This window comes from Rhinopithecus bieti, unplaced genomic scaffold (genome assembly GCF_001698545.2).
Source record: "Rhinopithecus bieti isolate Rb0 unplaced genomic scaffold, ASM169854v2 scaffold_23780, whole genome shotgun sequence".
Lineage (NCBI taxonomy): Eukaryota > Metazoa > Chordata > Mammalia > Primates > Cercopithecidae > Rhinopithecus > Rhinopithecus bieti.
The window spans coordinates 128,655-144,306 of record NW_016810844.1 but is presented as its reverse complement, the minus strand read 5'-3'; the positions used below and the strand labels follow the sequence as shown (position 1 = coordinate 144,306).

The following is a 15,652-nucleotide window of genomic DNA, read 5'->3' as shown; positions in this document are numbered from 1 at the left end:
CTTCTAGAAGATACCTTATTAGAAAAGGGCCTAGTTGTGATTTGGAAAGAGTAGACTATGTGTTTGCATAAAATATTTTGAAGTTTATGAAATACTAAATTGTTTAATTTGTGCAGTTACTTTTTAGTTGTCTTAATGAAAAATAAAGCCATTTCAGTAATTAGTATATGGAATTAATGAAGGCATTTTATTTTGTTTTTGCTTTTTGCTGTCTTATACATGAATAAGAAGAAACATACCCTTTTAATTTAGTGTACTTTTGAACAAGTATATTAGTTTATTGGATAGATTATTTGTTCTAAAGATACCTATATAGTAGTATTTGTTTGAAAAATACCCTGGTGAATTCTGTTTTTAATGTTGAGAACATTATAGTTTATTGCCATAATAGCTTCCCTCAGACTTAACCTTTTAACTAAAAAGTTACAGAGAGACTTTAGATAATATGTCAGTCATTTTAATGTTTTATGTCATTATTTCCATGCACACATATGCCTGCTAAAAGAAAATAAGTATTTTAAAATTTTAAACAAAACCAGGTTGAGTTTTTTTTCTTTTATAGAAGGAGAAATTGTTATATTAACACAATAAAGATGCATGAAGTTTTTCTCTTATTTGGCAAGGATTTCTTTAAAAATAGACATAAAAAAACTTATATAATGTCTGACTGTAGATTTTAAAATGTAAAATGCTTAGTAATTGAACAGCAGTAACTCGATGTCTGTAGTTTCTAGAGCACATTTATCTCAGGCATTGATCATAAATCCCCTATCTCTGCTTATTTCCTTTGATATTCTGTAATAATACTTATGTATTATAGTAGTTGGTATGTTTCTTAAATGATAGTTGCTTACTTTTAATCTTTTCCCACCCCAGGGAGATTTTCTATGGAAATTTCTTAGGGTTTTGAGTGGGTGTGTGGGGGTTTGTGTAGGGATTTGTGTGTCTGTGTGTGTGTTTGTGTGTGTAAGGTTTATTGGACTTACAGTTTCTCATGGCTGGGGAGACCTCACAATCATAGCAAAAGGTGAAGAGAAACAAGTTACATCTTCTGTAGATGACAGCAGGCAAAGAGAGCTTGTGCAGGGAAACTCCCATTTTTAAAACCATCAACTCTCACTATCAGAGACTCACTCACTATCACAAGAGCAGTGCAGGAAGCACCCACGCCCATAATTCCGTCACCTCCCACTGGGTTCCTCCTATGACATATGCAAATTGTGGAAGTTACAATTCAAGATGAGATTTGGGTGGGGACACAGTCAAACCATATCATTCTGCCCCTGACCCCTCCCAAATTTCATGTCACATTTCAAAACCAATCATGCCTTCCCAACAGTCCCCTAAAGTCTTAACTCATTTCAGCATTAATTCAGAAGTCCACAGTCCAACATCTCATCTGAGATAAGGCAAGTCTCTTCCACCTATGAGCCTGTAAAATCAAAGGCAAGTTAGTTATTTCCTAGATATAATGGGGGTACAGGCATTGGATAAATACAGCCATTCCAAATGGGAGAAATTGGCCAAAACAAAGGGGCAAGTCCGAAATCCAGTGGGGCAGTGAAATCTTAAAGTTCCAGAATGATCTCCTTTGACTCCATGTCTCACATCCAGGTAATGCTGATGCAAGAGGTGGAGTCCTATGGTCTTCTATTACACCCCTGTGGCTTTACAGGGTACATCCTCTGGCTGCTTTCACAGGCTAGCATTGAGTGTAGATTTTCCAGGTGCACAGTACAAGCTGTCGATGGATCTACCATTCTGGGATCTGGAGGATGGTGGCCCTCTTCTCATAGCTCCACTAGGCAGTGCCCCAGTAGGGGTTCTGTGTGGGCGCTCCTGCCCCACATTTCCCTTCCACACTGCCCTAACAGAGGTTCTCCATGGGAGCCCCGCCCCTGCAGCAAACTTCTGTCTGGACATCCAGGCATTTCCATATACCCTCTGAAATCTAGACAGGGATTCCTAAACCTTAGTCTTGACTTCTGTGCACTCATAGGCTCAACACCATGTGGAAACTGCCAAGACCTGAGGCTTGCACCGTCTGAAGACATGGCTTGAGCTCTATGTTGGCCCCTTTCAGCCACAACTGCAGTGGCTGGGATGCAAGGCACCAAGTCCCTAGGTTGCACACAGCACAGAACCTTGGACCTGGCTCATGAAACTGCCTTTTCCTTCTAGGACTCCAGGCCTGTGATGGGAGGGACTGCCATGAAGACCTCTGACATGCCCTGGAGACATTTTCCCTATTGTCTGTGGAATTAACATTCAGCTGCTTGTTACTTATGCAAATTTGTGCAGCTGGCTTGAATTTCTTTTCAGAAAATGGGATTTTCTTTTCTATTGCATTGTCAGGCTGCAAATTTTCTGAACTTTTATGCCCTGTTTCCCTTTTAAAACTGAATGCCTTTAACAGCACCCAAGTCACCTCTTGAATGCTTTGCTTCTTAGAAATTTCTTCCACCAGATACCCTAAATCATCCTTCTCAAGTTCAGAGTTCCACACATCTCTAGGGCAGGGGCAAAATGCCACCAGTCTGTTTGCTAAAACATAACAAGAGTCACTTTTGCTCCAGTTTCCAACAAGTTCCTCATCTCCATCTGAGACCACCTCAGCCTGAATTTCATTGTTTGTGTCATCAGCATTTTGGGCAAAGCCATTCAACAAGTCTCTAGGGAGTTACAAACTTTCCCACATTTTCCCATCTTCTGAGCCCTCCGAACTGTTTCAGCCTCTGCCAGTACCCAGTTCCAAAGTTACTTCCACATTTTCGGGTATCTTCAGTAATGCCCCACTCTACTGGTACCAGTTTACTGTGTTAGTCTGTTTTCATTCTACTGATAAAGACGTACCCTAGAAGACTGGGCAATTTACAAAGAAAAAGGTGACTTACAGTTCCACATGGCTGGGGAGGCCTCACAGTCATGGCAGAAGGCAAGGAGGAGCAAGTCACATCTTACATGGATGACAACAGGCAAAGAGAGCTTGTGCAGGGAAACTCCCATTTAAAAACTATCAGATGTTGTGAGACTCATTCACTATCATGAGAACAGTACAGGAAAGAGATGCCCCCATAATTCAGTTACCTCGCTGGGTTCTTCCCATGATCCATGGGAATTGTGGGATTTCCAATTCAAGATGAGATTTGATTGGGGACACAGCCAAACCATGTGAGTGTGTGTGTCTCTGTGTGTGTGTGTGTGTGTGTGAGAATGTGTATGTGTGTGATGTGTTTGTTTTGTTATTTGATGTGTTTGTTTTGTTGCTGAGAACTTCCATTATTTTGTGAAGATTCACAGAATATAGAAGGTTCAAGGAAAAGTTTTGACAGCTGCAAACCTATCTAATAAAAAATAAAAATAAGAAATAGCTTCTATAAGCTTAATGTAGATACTGAGAATAAAAAGTTAAAATTGGAAAGTTTTTGAATAATTTTCTAATCTTACAATTCTAATAGCTTACCATCTGTCTTAGTTCAACAGTTTCTTAGAAAAAGCACCCATTTATTTTTCTGAAGATTTTCTCATGTACTTATTTTTCATTTGTAAGACTTCATTGTGGTTTCAAAGATACTCATTTTTCACTTAGCCATAGATTGAAAAAACTGAAATCAAGTTTTTGAAAACAGCTTCTGAATTTTATTTTTCTCATCCCAGGTTAAAAATCAATATAATTTAATTTTGGAATTAGGAATACAATATTTTAATTCTGTCTCAGTTTACATTGGAAATTTTTAATAAGTTATTTCACTTCTTCAGGATATAAGATAATATATAATTGTTGCTCTGTCTTTGTAGTACCTTTCATATTTTACTGCTTTTTGTGACTTTTAAAACTGGCTAAAAGAGAAATCCAAATGTTTCCTCTCATAGAATATGTGTGAAGTGGTACAGATTGAACATCCTTATGCTGAAAATTTGTAATCCAAAATGCTTCAAAATTCAGCACTTTTTGAAGAATGAAATAATGTCACAGGTGGAAAATTTCACCCCTGATCACATGTGATAAGTCGCAGTCAAAACACAATGAAAACTTTGTGTTCTGCACAAAATTATTTAAAATACTCTATAAAATTATTACCTTCAGGCTATGTGTATAAGGTGTATAGGAAAATGTAAACCAATTTTGTGATATCTCATGTATACAGAAATATTCCAAAATTTGAAAATATCTGAGATGTGGAGCACTTCTAGTTTCTTTTTTTTTTTTTTGGTGACGGAGTCTCGCTCTGTCGCCCAGGCTGGAGTGCAGTGGCCGTATATCAGCTCACTGCAAGCTCCGCTTCCCGGGCTCATGCCATTCTCCTGCCTCAGCCTCCCGAGTAGCTGGGACTACAGGCGCCTGCCACCTCGCCCAGCTAGTTTTTTGTAGTTTTAGTAGAGACAGGGTTTCACTATGTTAGCCAGGATGGTCTTGATCTCCTGACCTTGTGATCCGCCCGTCTCGGCCTCCCAAAGTGCTGGGATTACAGGCTTGAGCCACCGCGCCCGGCCACTTCTAGTTTCAAGCATTTTGTATAAGGGATACTCCCTATAGTAACTAAATCCCCTACCAGTAGGTAAACATTTGAGAGCAAGGCGACTTAATTCAGCTTTGCTAAATGTATTTTTTTTTTTTTATCAAACATGATCTAGTCTTTTCTCAGTCCCTTCTTTCCTTCTGTAAACATGTATTGAATACCTCTCATGAACCATCAAAGAGTTGCCCTTACTAAGAGTAGAGATACTGTTTTTGTTCCTACATCCTTGGGAAGCACTGTGCTAGACATTGAAGGAGAAAACATAGCCATAAAAGACCTAGAACTAATAAAGTCTATAAGTAGGCTCACTAATATGCAACGGTTAAAGTTACTGTGTAGAAGGCATCACCGTTTCTTTTTCCAAAGCAACTTAGTATCCCAAAGGTGGGAAAGTCCAGTTTTATTCTCATTTACTGTTCTCTGCGTTGTCAAAAAGTGATCACATGACCTTTTATTTGTCTTATGCCTCTGTGTTTCTGGATATCCAGTATAGAAATGAAGTTGTTCATTGAAGCTTTAAGCAGCTGTACTTCCTATTCACATGCATTCGTTATTCTTTCAGAGAACATTTGTTATGCTTGCAGTGTGCATGGTAGTGGGAACAAACACAAGGATGAATTAGCCTTTTCTGTGCTTCTGGTGAGGTAGCATGATATGATGAACATGCTGTAGACTTTGAAACTGATTTATTCTCTTTCTTTGGTGACTTGCATGAGTTTTGAGTCTGGAAGGCCTTAAAGGAATGAGTGTGACTTAAATGATAGAAAGACATTGTATCCCAAGTGAATGCATGAATAAACCTTAGCATTATTAAAGTACAAGGTCTGCTTAGGAAAAAAAGAATAAGGAAATTAGAATAGAAGTTCCAAAATTTTTTATTTTGAGAGAATGGTGGAATGGCATACCTTCTCCCCATCTTTTTGAAAGCTCTGAAATACTCTATTGAGAAAGTCATACGCATTTTAAAAATTGCGGACAATATAAAATGATATGGTAAAAAAAAAAAAATAAGTCTGTTCCTCTATCCCTGAGTTCAGGTTTCCTCTATCCCTGAGCTCAGGTACTCCTTCTCTTAGGGAAGCCCATTTTTTTTGTTTGTTTTGTTTTTTTTGAGATGGAGTCTTGCTCTGTCTCCAGGCTGCGGCTTAATGCAATCTCCCGAGTAGTTGTGATTACAGGTGCGTGCCACCACGCCCAGCTAGTTTTTGTATTTTTAGTAGCGATGGGGTTTCACCATGTTGGCCAGGATGGTCTTGATCTCTTGACCTAGTGATCTGCCCGCTTTAGCCTCCCAAAATGCTGGGATTACAAACGTGAGCCACCACGCCCAGCCAGGCAAGCACTGTTAATGATTTTTCTATATGATCTTTCAGATATATTTTTTCATGCACAGACAAATAGGTGTGCTTGTGTGTGTGTGTGTGTGTGTGTGCGTATTCCTCTGACGGGGAGAATGGCTAGAACTGCAAATGTGGTATAGTCTATGTAACAGTATAGTTTAAAGATCATGGCATGTCATCACATCCTTTACCCTCTTGAGTAGGATTGCATTGTCTTAATGAAAAAGTTTCTTTAACTAAGTCCCCTTGGTGAACCCTTAGGATGATTTTGGTATTTCCTCTCAGAAACAGTTTTTCCACGGATGTCATTGGTGGGATGAATCTTTAGAGGTGAAATGTCTGGGTCAGGAGGTCCATGGATTTTAAATTTTGATTGATGTTACCAAATTTCCTTCTGAAAAGGCTTTTTATTCATCTGTACCCACCTTCTGTGGCATATGAGAGTGCCACTTTCCCCATATCCTGTCACGTGGTATATTATCAGCTTTTTTCTTTTAATAGTCGCCTGTCTAATTGGTTAAAAATGTTATTTTGTTTTAATTTGCGTTATGAGTACTGCTGAACATCTTTTAATATTCTTTTTTTTTTTTTGGACAGAGTCTTGCTCTGTCTCCCGGGCTGGAGTGCAATGGCACGGTCTTGGCTCACTGCAAGCTCCACCTCCCAGGTTCACGTCATTCTCCTGCCTCAGCCTCCCAAGTAGCTGGGACTGCAGGTGCCTGCCACCACGCCCGGCTAATTTTTTTGTATTTTTTTAGTAGAGACAGGGCTTCACCGTGTTAGCCGGGATGATCTCGATCTCCTGACCTCATGATCCATCCGCCTCAGCCTCCCAAAGTGCTGGGATTGCAGGAGTGAGAACGTCTTTTAGTATTCTTAAACAACCATGGGATTACAGGAGTGAGAACATCTTTTAATATTTTTAAACCACCATTTGTATTTTTCTTTCTGAGCTGTCTCCTTTTACACTTTTTTCAAATTTCGTTTCTCTTCTGATAAAGATAGGGCAAGGTTCCGGTACTCTGCCTGGTTAACCTTCTTCTCCTCCACTAATTTACTTCTGAGGAAGACAGTATTTTATACCTCTGAGTTGATTCATTGTACAGAGTAGCTAGAAGTACAAAAAGAAGGTCTATATTTGTGAACAACTGGGTAATTTTTAATTTTTATTCTTAGAGAATGGAGTATGAAGTCAAATTTTGATTAGGTAAATACCATCAGTTAGTTTTAGAGACAATGTGTCATCGAAATAGGATATATTTTGAAGGAGATGAGAAGAGATAAGTAATTTGGAGGCTGTTCTTAGGCTAGAGATTATGGGAATCTAAAACTAAGACAGGTGGAATTGGAGGGGACTGGGCTACTGACAGCTTTTGTTATTTATATTACTCCAGTACCAGTTTTGCACTTTTTTTTTTCGGCTTGTGTTTTGAAAATGATTAACTTTTCATACTTTGAATCTTCCTTAAGGGGAAAAAATTATATCCATCGAGTGGGAGAGTGCCCAGCATTTGGTAGGCTTCCAGTGAATACTGTTGAAGGAATGCCTTTCAGAAAGCAGAGTAATTATTGTTTTTTAGTTGTTTTCATACTTCAGAAACATCAGATTTTGTTCTGAATTGTGAACTCTGCCTATTGTGATATATCAAATATTTGTAGTTTTATTTATGAATTAGATGTAATTTTCTCTGTGCCAAGGGTAAAGATTTTTTTTTTTTTTTGGTGAGGGGAGGTGAGGGAGGGGTTGGTTTTATTCAGGCTATCACAGTGGTTAGAGCCACTCTGTCTTCAGAACAGTCACAACACAGGAAATGCATCACTGAGACTGCCTAGAAAAGTTTGACCAGCTAAATCTTATTGCTTAAAATACACATATTCACAAAAACTGATAAATGGTAACATGCCTCACACAGGAATGTATTTGAATTTGCAAATGTCCTGACTGGCTGTAGCACCAAACCCTCCACCAACCCCTCATTCACCTTGAAAACCAGTGTCAGTCACATCTCCCTGGCCCCCTAACTATTCCTTCAATTCCCTATTAAATCTCTGTCTGAGAAAGGTAGCCTCCTGTAGCAGGAACCACACGGTGACGTGGGAATTAAGCCCAGCTCTGCAGGTTGCATTTTCATCTTTTTCGTCTTCTCGTGTCTTGAGGGTAAGATGGTGCAGTAAATCCCACAGTTAACACTCAGCCAGTTCCCCACTGTAACTAGGGAAAGAAACTTGAGAGGGTCCAAATACATCCATTTGATTAGTAGTTAACTGAAAAAGGGTTCATTTTGGTAAAACTTTTTCGCCTTTGAGTCATTTCAATGAGTTATTTGGGATTCTTTAAAAAAGGTAAAGGAAAGGCATCAGAGGGCTTTGACACACTCTGGCCATACGCCAGCCTGCTTGTGCCTGTTGGACTCAGTGGAGGGAGGCAGGCCCTGTGCTACCTCCAGGGCCAGCAAAGCTTTCTCCTGGCAATTCTGGGCAGGGCCAGTGTGTGGGCCACAGCTAGTCTAAGTCTGTCATTGAAGATCCAATCAAGCTCTTGTCTGAAATTCCACCTTCTTCTGTCCCAAGTGGTTGTAGACACCCCCAGGGGTTGGTATGGAGGACCAGGTGCAGCCACGGGAGGCAGACAGGCTCAGAACATGTTTCCCTTTACAGGGAACAGAACACAGGCCTCTGTGTGACTGTGGATCAATGTGCAGGTTGCAGTGATGAGTAGAGTAAAACCTCTTCTTTGAGCTCAGTATCTCTGGTGAGCACAAGGAACTGCAGGCAACAATGCTGCTGAATACACCCGAGTACACAGTCAGACATTTGTTCCATAAACAGTAAGTGTGTAAGACCAGTTACCTTGAGAGGGTATCTTGCTCTGGAAGATGCTTTTAAAATGCCACATTTTTCAGGCTTCTAGGTATAAACCTTGGAGGCAGCGAACCTGGATTCTGCTTTCCTTTTGCTGGTCAACTGTCCGGTTCCTTCTGGGTCCCTGAGTCTGGAGTGAGGCAAGAGGGAGATTCTAGATTGTATTTTGCCTTAATCCTTTAATCCTTTTCTAGGTAATATCTCTTCCCCCAGGTAGCCTATTTAAAATAAAATTTAAAAAAATTGTCTTTCAAAAAAAATTGCTAGCTAGCCCTATTCTGTGTAACATTATAGAAGGCATGTAGCCAATTGGATGAAGATTTATTCATGGTCTTTAAAAGTTTGAAACAAATTATGTAGGTTTCCATTTATGGTTTGGCATTAGTGTATATATATGTATCTTAAGTTGGAAAAATCTTACAGGAGCATGACTCTTCCAATTCTAGTCTTTATTCAGGGTCTAGCTGTCCTGTAGCCACATCCCCTTTGATTGTTTTAGTAAACATCACAATAACCTTTATGCTCACTCCAAAGTTTAAACAATACAGTACTTTTTAGTTCCTTCTCAGCTTTATTTATATTATATTTAGCACATATTTCAATTAAAAGAATGTGAATTCTCTGAAGCCAGGGATTGAACCTTATGTATTCAGTGCTCTTTGAAGAAAATAGAATAGGATCTATGTAGTTGGCCAGTTGATTTACTTTTCAATAATGGAGTACATTGCTTGTGATCATGGTATTCTTTTAGTAGCATGTTTTTCACTGTCATACATGGGTTCTTCAAAACTATTGCTGTGTTTTTAATACCTCAAGATTGTTTATTCAGAACATCGATTAGGGCCGCAGACAAATTATTTGAATCAGTGTTGGCTAAAAATCTTCTAAACTTTGTGAGGTCAAAAAATGTAATTATTAGCATTGATTAAGGGATGATATAATTTGTTTAGCGAGCTCTGATTTTGTGAATTTTTGAAAACATTAAAGTATGTTCAGTTAAAAGAGCAGCTTATATGATCATCCAGATTTCTTTTCTACTTTACAACTGAGAAAAAGCTGCAGCTTTCTACAAAGCAGGGTATAAATACGAGGAAAGTGGTGAAAGGAGGAGTGATAGAATTGAAGAAAATGATGATGACGTGATAATGAAGAAAGGTAATGTTTATAAGATATTTACTATGGGCCATCACTGAGCTAAACACTTTACATTTATTATCTCATTATCATAGTCCTTTCAGATATTGTCTTTATTCTATAGGCACACAAGATCATAGAGAAGTTAAGTGACTTGCCCAAGATTGTACAGTTAGTAAGAAACTCTAGATAGGTACTTTGATTTCAGAAATTAAGGCTCTTTATCATGAGGAAAGAAGCAATGGTAATAAATGGAATTGAGAGTAGGTAGTTAACACATGACAACCAGCTGTTACTCCTACAGAAATTTTATTATTTAAATTTAGTCATTTAACAAGACTGTACTTGCCACTATTGAAGAGTATGTGAAGATGAATAACTTGTTTTATTTTAAAAAATCTAAGCATAATTTTATTGTATAGAATATTATGCTAAGGAAGCTATGATAGAATTTTTTTTTTTTTTCTTGAGACAGGATCTCGCTCTGTTGCCCAGGCTGGATTGCAGTGAGGCGATTATAGCTAACTATAACCGCTGACTCCTGGGCTCAAGCAGTCTTCCCACTTCAGCTTCCTGATTAGCTAGTACTACAGGCATATACCGCCATACCCAAGTAATCTTTTGTTTTTTTTGAGGCGGAGTCTCGCTCTGTCTCCCGGACTGGAGTGCAGTGGCCGGATCTCAGCTCACTGCAAGCTCCGCCTCCCGGGTTTACGCCATTCTCCTGCCTCAGCCTCCCAAGGAGCTGGGACTACAGGCGCCCGCCACCTCGCCCGGCTAGTTTTTGTATTTTTTTTTTTTTTTTAGTAGAGACGGGGTTTCACCGTGTTGGCCAGGATGGTCTCGATCTCCTGACCTCGTGATCCGCCCGTCTCAGCCTCCCAAAGTGCTGGGATTACAGGCTTGAGCCACCGCGCCCGGCCCCAAGTAATCTTTTAAAACTTTTCGTAGAGACAACATTTTGCTGTGTTGTCCAGGCTGTTCTGAAACTCCTGGGTTCAGGTGATCCTCCCGCCTTGGCCTTCTCAGAGTGTTGGGATTACAAGCATGAACCACTGTACCTGGCCAAAATTGGTATTTGTTAAAATCATTTTTTGTGTGCTCTAAATGAGACTCAACAGCCACAAGAAGCCTTGTTGAGGCTCATTCTAGTTGCTTGATAATCATTCAAAACCTAGGGTTTTGTGTGGCTTTTGGGAGATATGCTAATTGACTCTGTTCGCAGTTAGACATTATATTAATAAGGAGTTGGACAACTGAGTAGTAAGTGTCCAGAGAGCAAGAGACTATGGCAAAAAAGAGACATGAACAGATTCAGGAGCCCCAGGATTTACGGTGTAAGACTGGGCTTTGGTTTTTGTCTACATAAAATGAAGAGATGTAATTATCACTGCCTGCTCCTCATTTCTTTCCAGCTGTAAAATTTGTGATGTATTCATTTATTCTGCAGATGGCTACCAAACTGCAGTATATACTTCCTTCAATGCCCATTGCTGCTCTGTATGAATGCACAGAAACTAAGATGTGTGTTTCTATTTTTATCTTAGTTTTTTGAACCAGTGTTTTTGTTATTATAATTGATTTTTTTATGTATGATACATTGTATATTGTTGTTTAAAATTTTACATAAGCTTTGAATTATGTGACAAAACTTTAAGACTTTAAATGACTTTTTGTTTGTTTGTTTGTTTTTGAGACCGAGTCTCGCTCTGTTGCCCAGGCTAGAGTGCAGTGGTGCAATCTCGGCTCACTGCAACCTCTACCTCCCGGGTTCAGGTGATTCCCCTGCCTCAGCCTCCCAAGTAGCTGGGATTACAGGTGCACACCACCACACCCAGCTAATTTTTGTGTTTTTAGTAGAGATGGGGATTCACCATGTTGGCCAGACTGATCTCAAACTCCTCACCTCAGGTGATCTGCCCGCCTTGGCCTCCCAGAGTGCTGGGATTACAGTCGTACAGGCATAAGCACCACGTCCAGCCTTAAATGGCTTTTAAAAAATAATTTATCCTATATCATAATGAGTACTTTTTGAAGTTTTGTACTTTATAATAAAGATTTTAACTCCAAATATTAGAATCATTTATGCAGAAGTTTTCATTTTTAAGATTTTAATTCACTTTTGTAAAGATAGATCTAAACAAAATATTTAGAGAAAATGAGAACTTTGGCAGGAGAAAAAGTAAAAGAAAGAAATGCAAAATCGGCCTGGCGTGGTGGCTCATGCCTGTAACCCCAGCCAAGGCGGATATATCACCTGAGGTCAGAGTTCTCGAGCAGCCTGGCCAACATGGTGGAACCCCATCTTAACTAAAAAAATACAAAAATTATCCAGGCTTGGTGGCAGGCGCCTATAATCCCAGCTACTTGGGGGGCCGAGGCAGGAGAATCGCTTGAACCGGAAGGCAGAGGTTGCAGTGAGCCGAGATAGCACCATTGCATGCCAGCCTGGGGGACAAAAGCGAGGCTTTGTCTCAAAAAAAAAAAAAAAAAAAAAAAGAAATGCAAAATCAAAGTTGTTAAATATTCAAGACTATTAACATGTAGTCTTCTTAGCACTAGTTTTTAACTGCTTTGACATGTAATTGACATAGAATAAATGGCACATATTTAAAGTGTACAATTTAGTAAGTTTTGATGTTTGTGTACACCTGTGACACCATCACCTCAATCAAGATAGTGAACAGAGCCATGCTTAAAGATTTCCTTTTGCCTCTCTTTCCATGTTTGTATTCCTGTGTTCTTGAGCTTTCTTCTGGGCTGCAGTTAAGTTACTTGCAAATAGTTTGAACCTTTGAGTGTTTGCTACACCTGATCCAGAACAGTGTTTAGACCAGGGCTCATTACTGAAGCAAGATCCTTCTGGATACTCTATTCAGTGCCCATGAATCATGACATTTTCCAGGCTGACTGGTAGAAGAGACTGTTTCCAGCCCTGTATCAGTGGTGTGCACTGTTCCCCTTAACCCTTTCTGATGTTTCTTTCCCTGGCCTTGGGCAGTTTCCTCACCTGCATGCACTGATCAGTACAAAACTAAGTACTCAAGGGGAACACTGCAGAGCGCCAGAGTCCTTATTCTATATTTTTCTTTCTTTGGCACTCTGTCCTATGAAGTCCAGCCTCTTTGATCATCGTGGACTTTCAGCTCTTTCTCCTGAACTCCTGAACTTGGCTCAACCTGGTTTTCCCCTTCCTGCACAGCACCCTTGAAACTGTCAAAGCAGTGAGCCAGGGTAATAAAAATGGGACTCACCTGGTTTGCTTCCCCACCTCTCAGGGGTCACTGTCCTTCATTGCCTAATGTCCCATATCTTAAGGCAGGAGGAGTAAATCTGGTCCTGTTATGTCTTTTTGGCCAGGATTAAATTATCTGCTTAATTTAATACAATTATGATAAAGATTGGTTCTTATGTCAGGATAGTATGATTTTCTTTAGAAGAACTAACCTGTAAAAGGCTGTTATTTAGTAAAAAGTTTGTGACTTAATAATATACCTTTGCTCATATGGTAATGATAGTTTAGTAGGGTTTTTTTTTTTAAGCTACCATATATATTTTAATTAGGAAGACTGGCTTTGCATAGCTGAATGGTTACCACTTAAATGTTTGTTTAAAATTTTAGAATAGTAGGAGATAAAACGCTATATCTTAGGTTTTACATGATTGAGAAATGTATTGCTCATACACTAGGGATTTGGGGACATGCTTCTCTAATTAATAAAACATAGTATTTGTTTATTTTTATTTTTATTTTATTTTATTTTATTTTTGTTTTCGAGACGGAGTCTCACTCTGTCGCCCAGGTTGGAGTGCAGTGGCACAATCTCGGCTCACTGCAACCTCCGCTTCCCAGGTTCAAGCGATTCTCCTGCCTCAGCCTCCCGAGGGGCTGGGATTACAGGCACCCACCACCATTCCCGGTTAAGTTTTGTATTTTTAGTAGAGATGGAGTTTCGCCATGTTGGCCACGCTAGTCTCGAACCTCTGACCTCAATTGATTCTCCTGCCTCAGCGTCCCAAAGTGCTGGGATTACAGACGTGAGTTACCGTGTCTGGCCAAGCCTAGTAAAGTCTTCTATCTTCCTGAAGTTTTTGTCAGATGGAATTGGTTATTACAAAATTAATACTAAATTTCTTTTTTGCATAATTCTTACAAAGTTATGCTAGCCACCACAAATGGACTTAATTCAAAATAATAATGAATTATTTACTTTGTAAGAAATCTGCTTCTTTCTTTTAAGAAGTCTTTTTTTTGAGACAGAGTATTGCTCTGTCACCCAGACAGGAGTACAGCCGTGTGATCTCTGCTCACTGCAGCCTCTACCTCCCGGGTTCCATGATTCTTTTGCCTCAGCCACCCGAGTAGCTGGGATTATCGATGTGCACCACAACACCTGGCTAATTTTTGTATTTTTATAGAGACCAGGTTTCATCATGTTGGCCAGGGTGGTCTTGAACTCCTGACCTCAAGTGATCCACCTGCCTCAGCCTTGCAAAGTGCTGGGATTACAGGCAGGACCCACTGTGCCCAGCCTCTTTTAGGAAATCTTATAGAAGAATCTAGGATGAGAATCAGAAATTTCAGATACTCTAGTTCTCCCTGTTGACACATTTCAGTTGGATACACATCTGTTTTCCATCATTTTCAAAATAATTCTCTTTTAAAAGTTATTTTTAAAGATTAATGAGCTTTGAAACTCATTAAAAGCAGTCTAAAATACTGCTTTACAAGCTGTATTCTGCAGAAAGCTGCTGACCTGAAAACATTAGTATGTGTTGAACAGTAGAGGAATGATTCTGTGGTCAAATAACTGAAACAGTGAGTCAAAGTTAGGTGTTTTCAGTCCACCTTCATGAAATTCCTTGTGCCTAAGTGTCCAGGACAGTGTTCATGCCTCTTATTACTATAGATGTGTTACTTGCTATCATATTTATACTTTGATTTTTTTGTTTGATTTGTGGCATTTGTATGCAATGTTTTCTTTTTAAAAAAGTGTTTATTTATTTTATTTTTGTAGAGACAGGGTCTCACTATGTTGCCCAGACTGGTCTCTCACTCCTGGGCTCAAGTGATCTTCCCACCTCAGCCTCCCAAAGTGCTGAGATGACAGGCATGCACCACTGCTCCCAGGTGAATCCAATTGTTTTCAACAAGTTTTCACTGCATACAGTATCTCATCTCTGCTGTTACAAATCCTGTAAGGATTGGGACAAGATACAAATATCAAGTAAAGCAAGTCTATTCCAGTCCTTTAAATATTGCTTAGTTAGAATTTTGTGGCAAGATTTAACACATAAACATTAAGCCTGGAACCAAATGTTAAAGAAAGATAACATTTATTTAATATTAAATACTGTGTTAGTTGCTTTATATTGATGCTTGAAGGTAGATGGTATTACTGAGGTTTGCAGAGGTTAAAAAAGCTAGTAAGTGATAAGAGTTGGGATTCAGTTTCTTGTCCTTTTGATTTCAAAAGAGACGTTTTGCCCTGCATATTGTCTGTGGAAGAAGTAGTGTCATGAAAAATGAAAGATTAAATTAATGTTTCAAATTTTGGTGAAATCAGATATGGCCAAAAGAAAGTTTCTTGATTACATGTTAATTTATCCCTCATCTATTGGGAGGACTAGGGACAATGGTCCCATTTTAAGTCTAAAATTCTTAATGGCTTTAGGGTTTGAGTTACTTTCAGAGCTTTATTTTTACTTCTGAGTTCTTGAGACTTTTAAAACTTTGCATGGCCGGGCGCGGTGGCTCAAGCCTGTAATCCCAGCACTTTGGGAGGCTGAGACGGG

At 39.3% G+C, this 15,652-nt stretch overlaps 1 protein-coding gene across 2 annotated transcripts in view; it reads left to right on the top strand.

The window, feature by feature from the left end:
• EMC2 (ER membrane protein complex subunit 2) overlaps positions 1-15,652 on the top strand; it is a 54,102-nt gene that overhangs the window by 15,738 nt on the left and 22,712 nt on the right. The gene's annotated exons all lie outside the window — the stretch shown is intronic.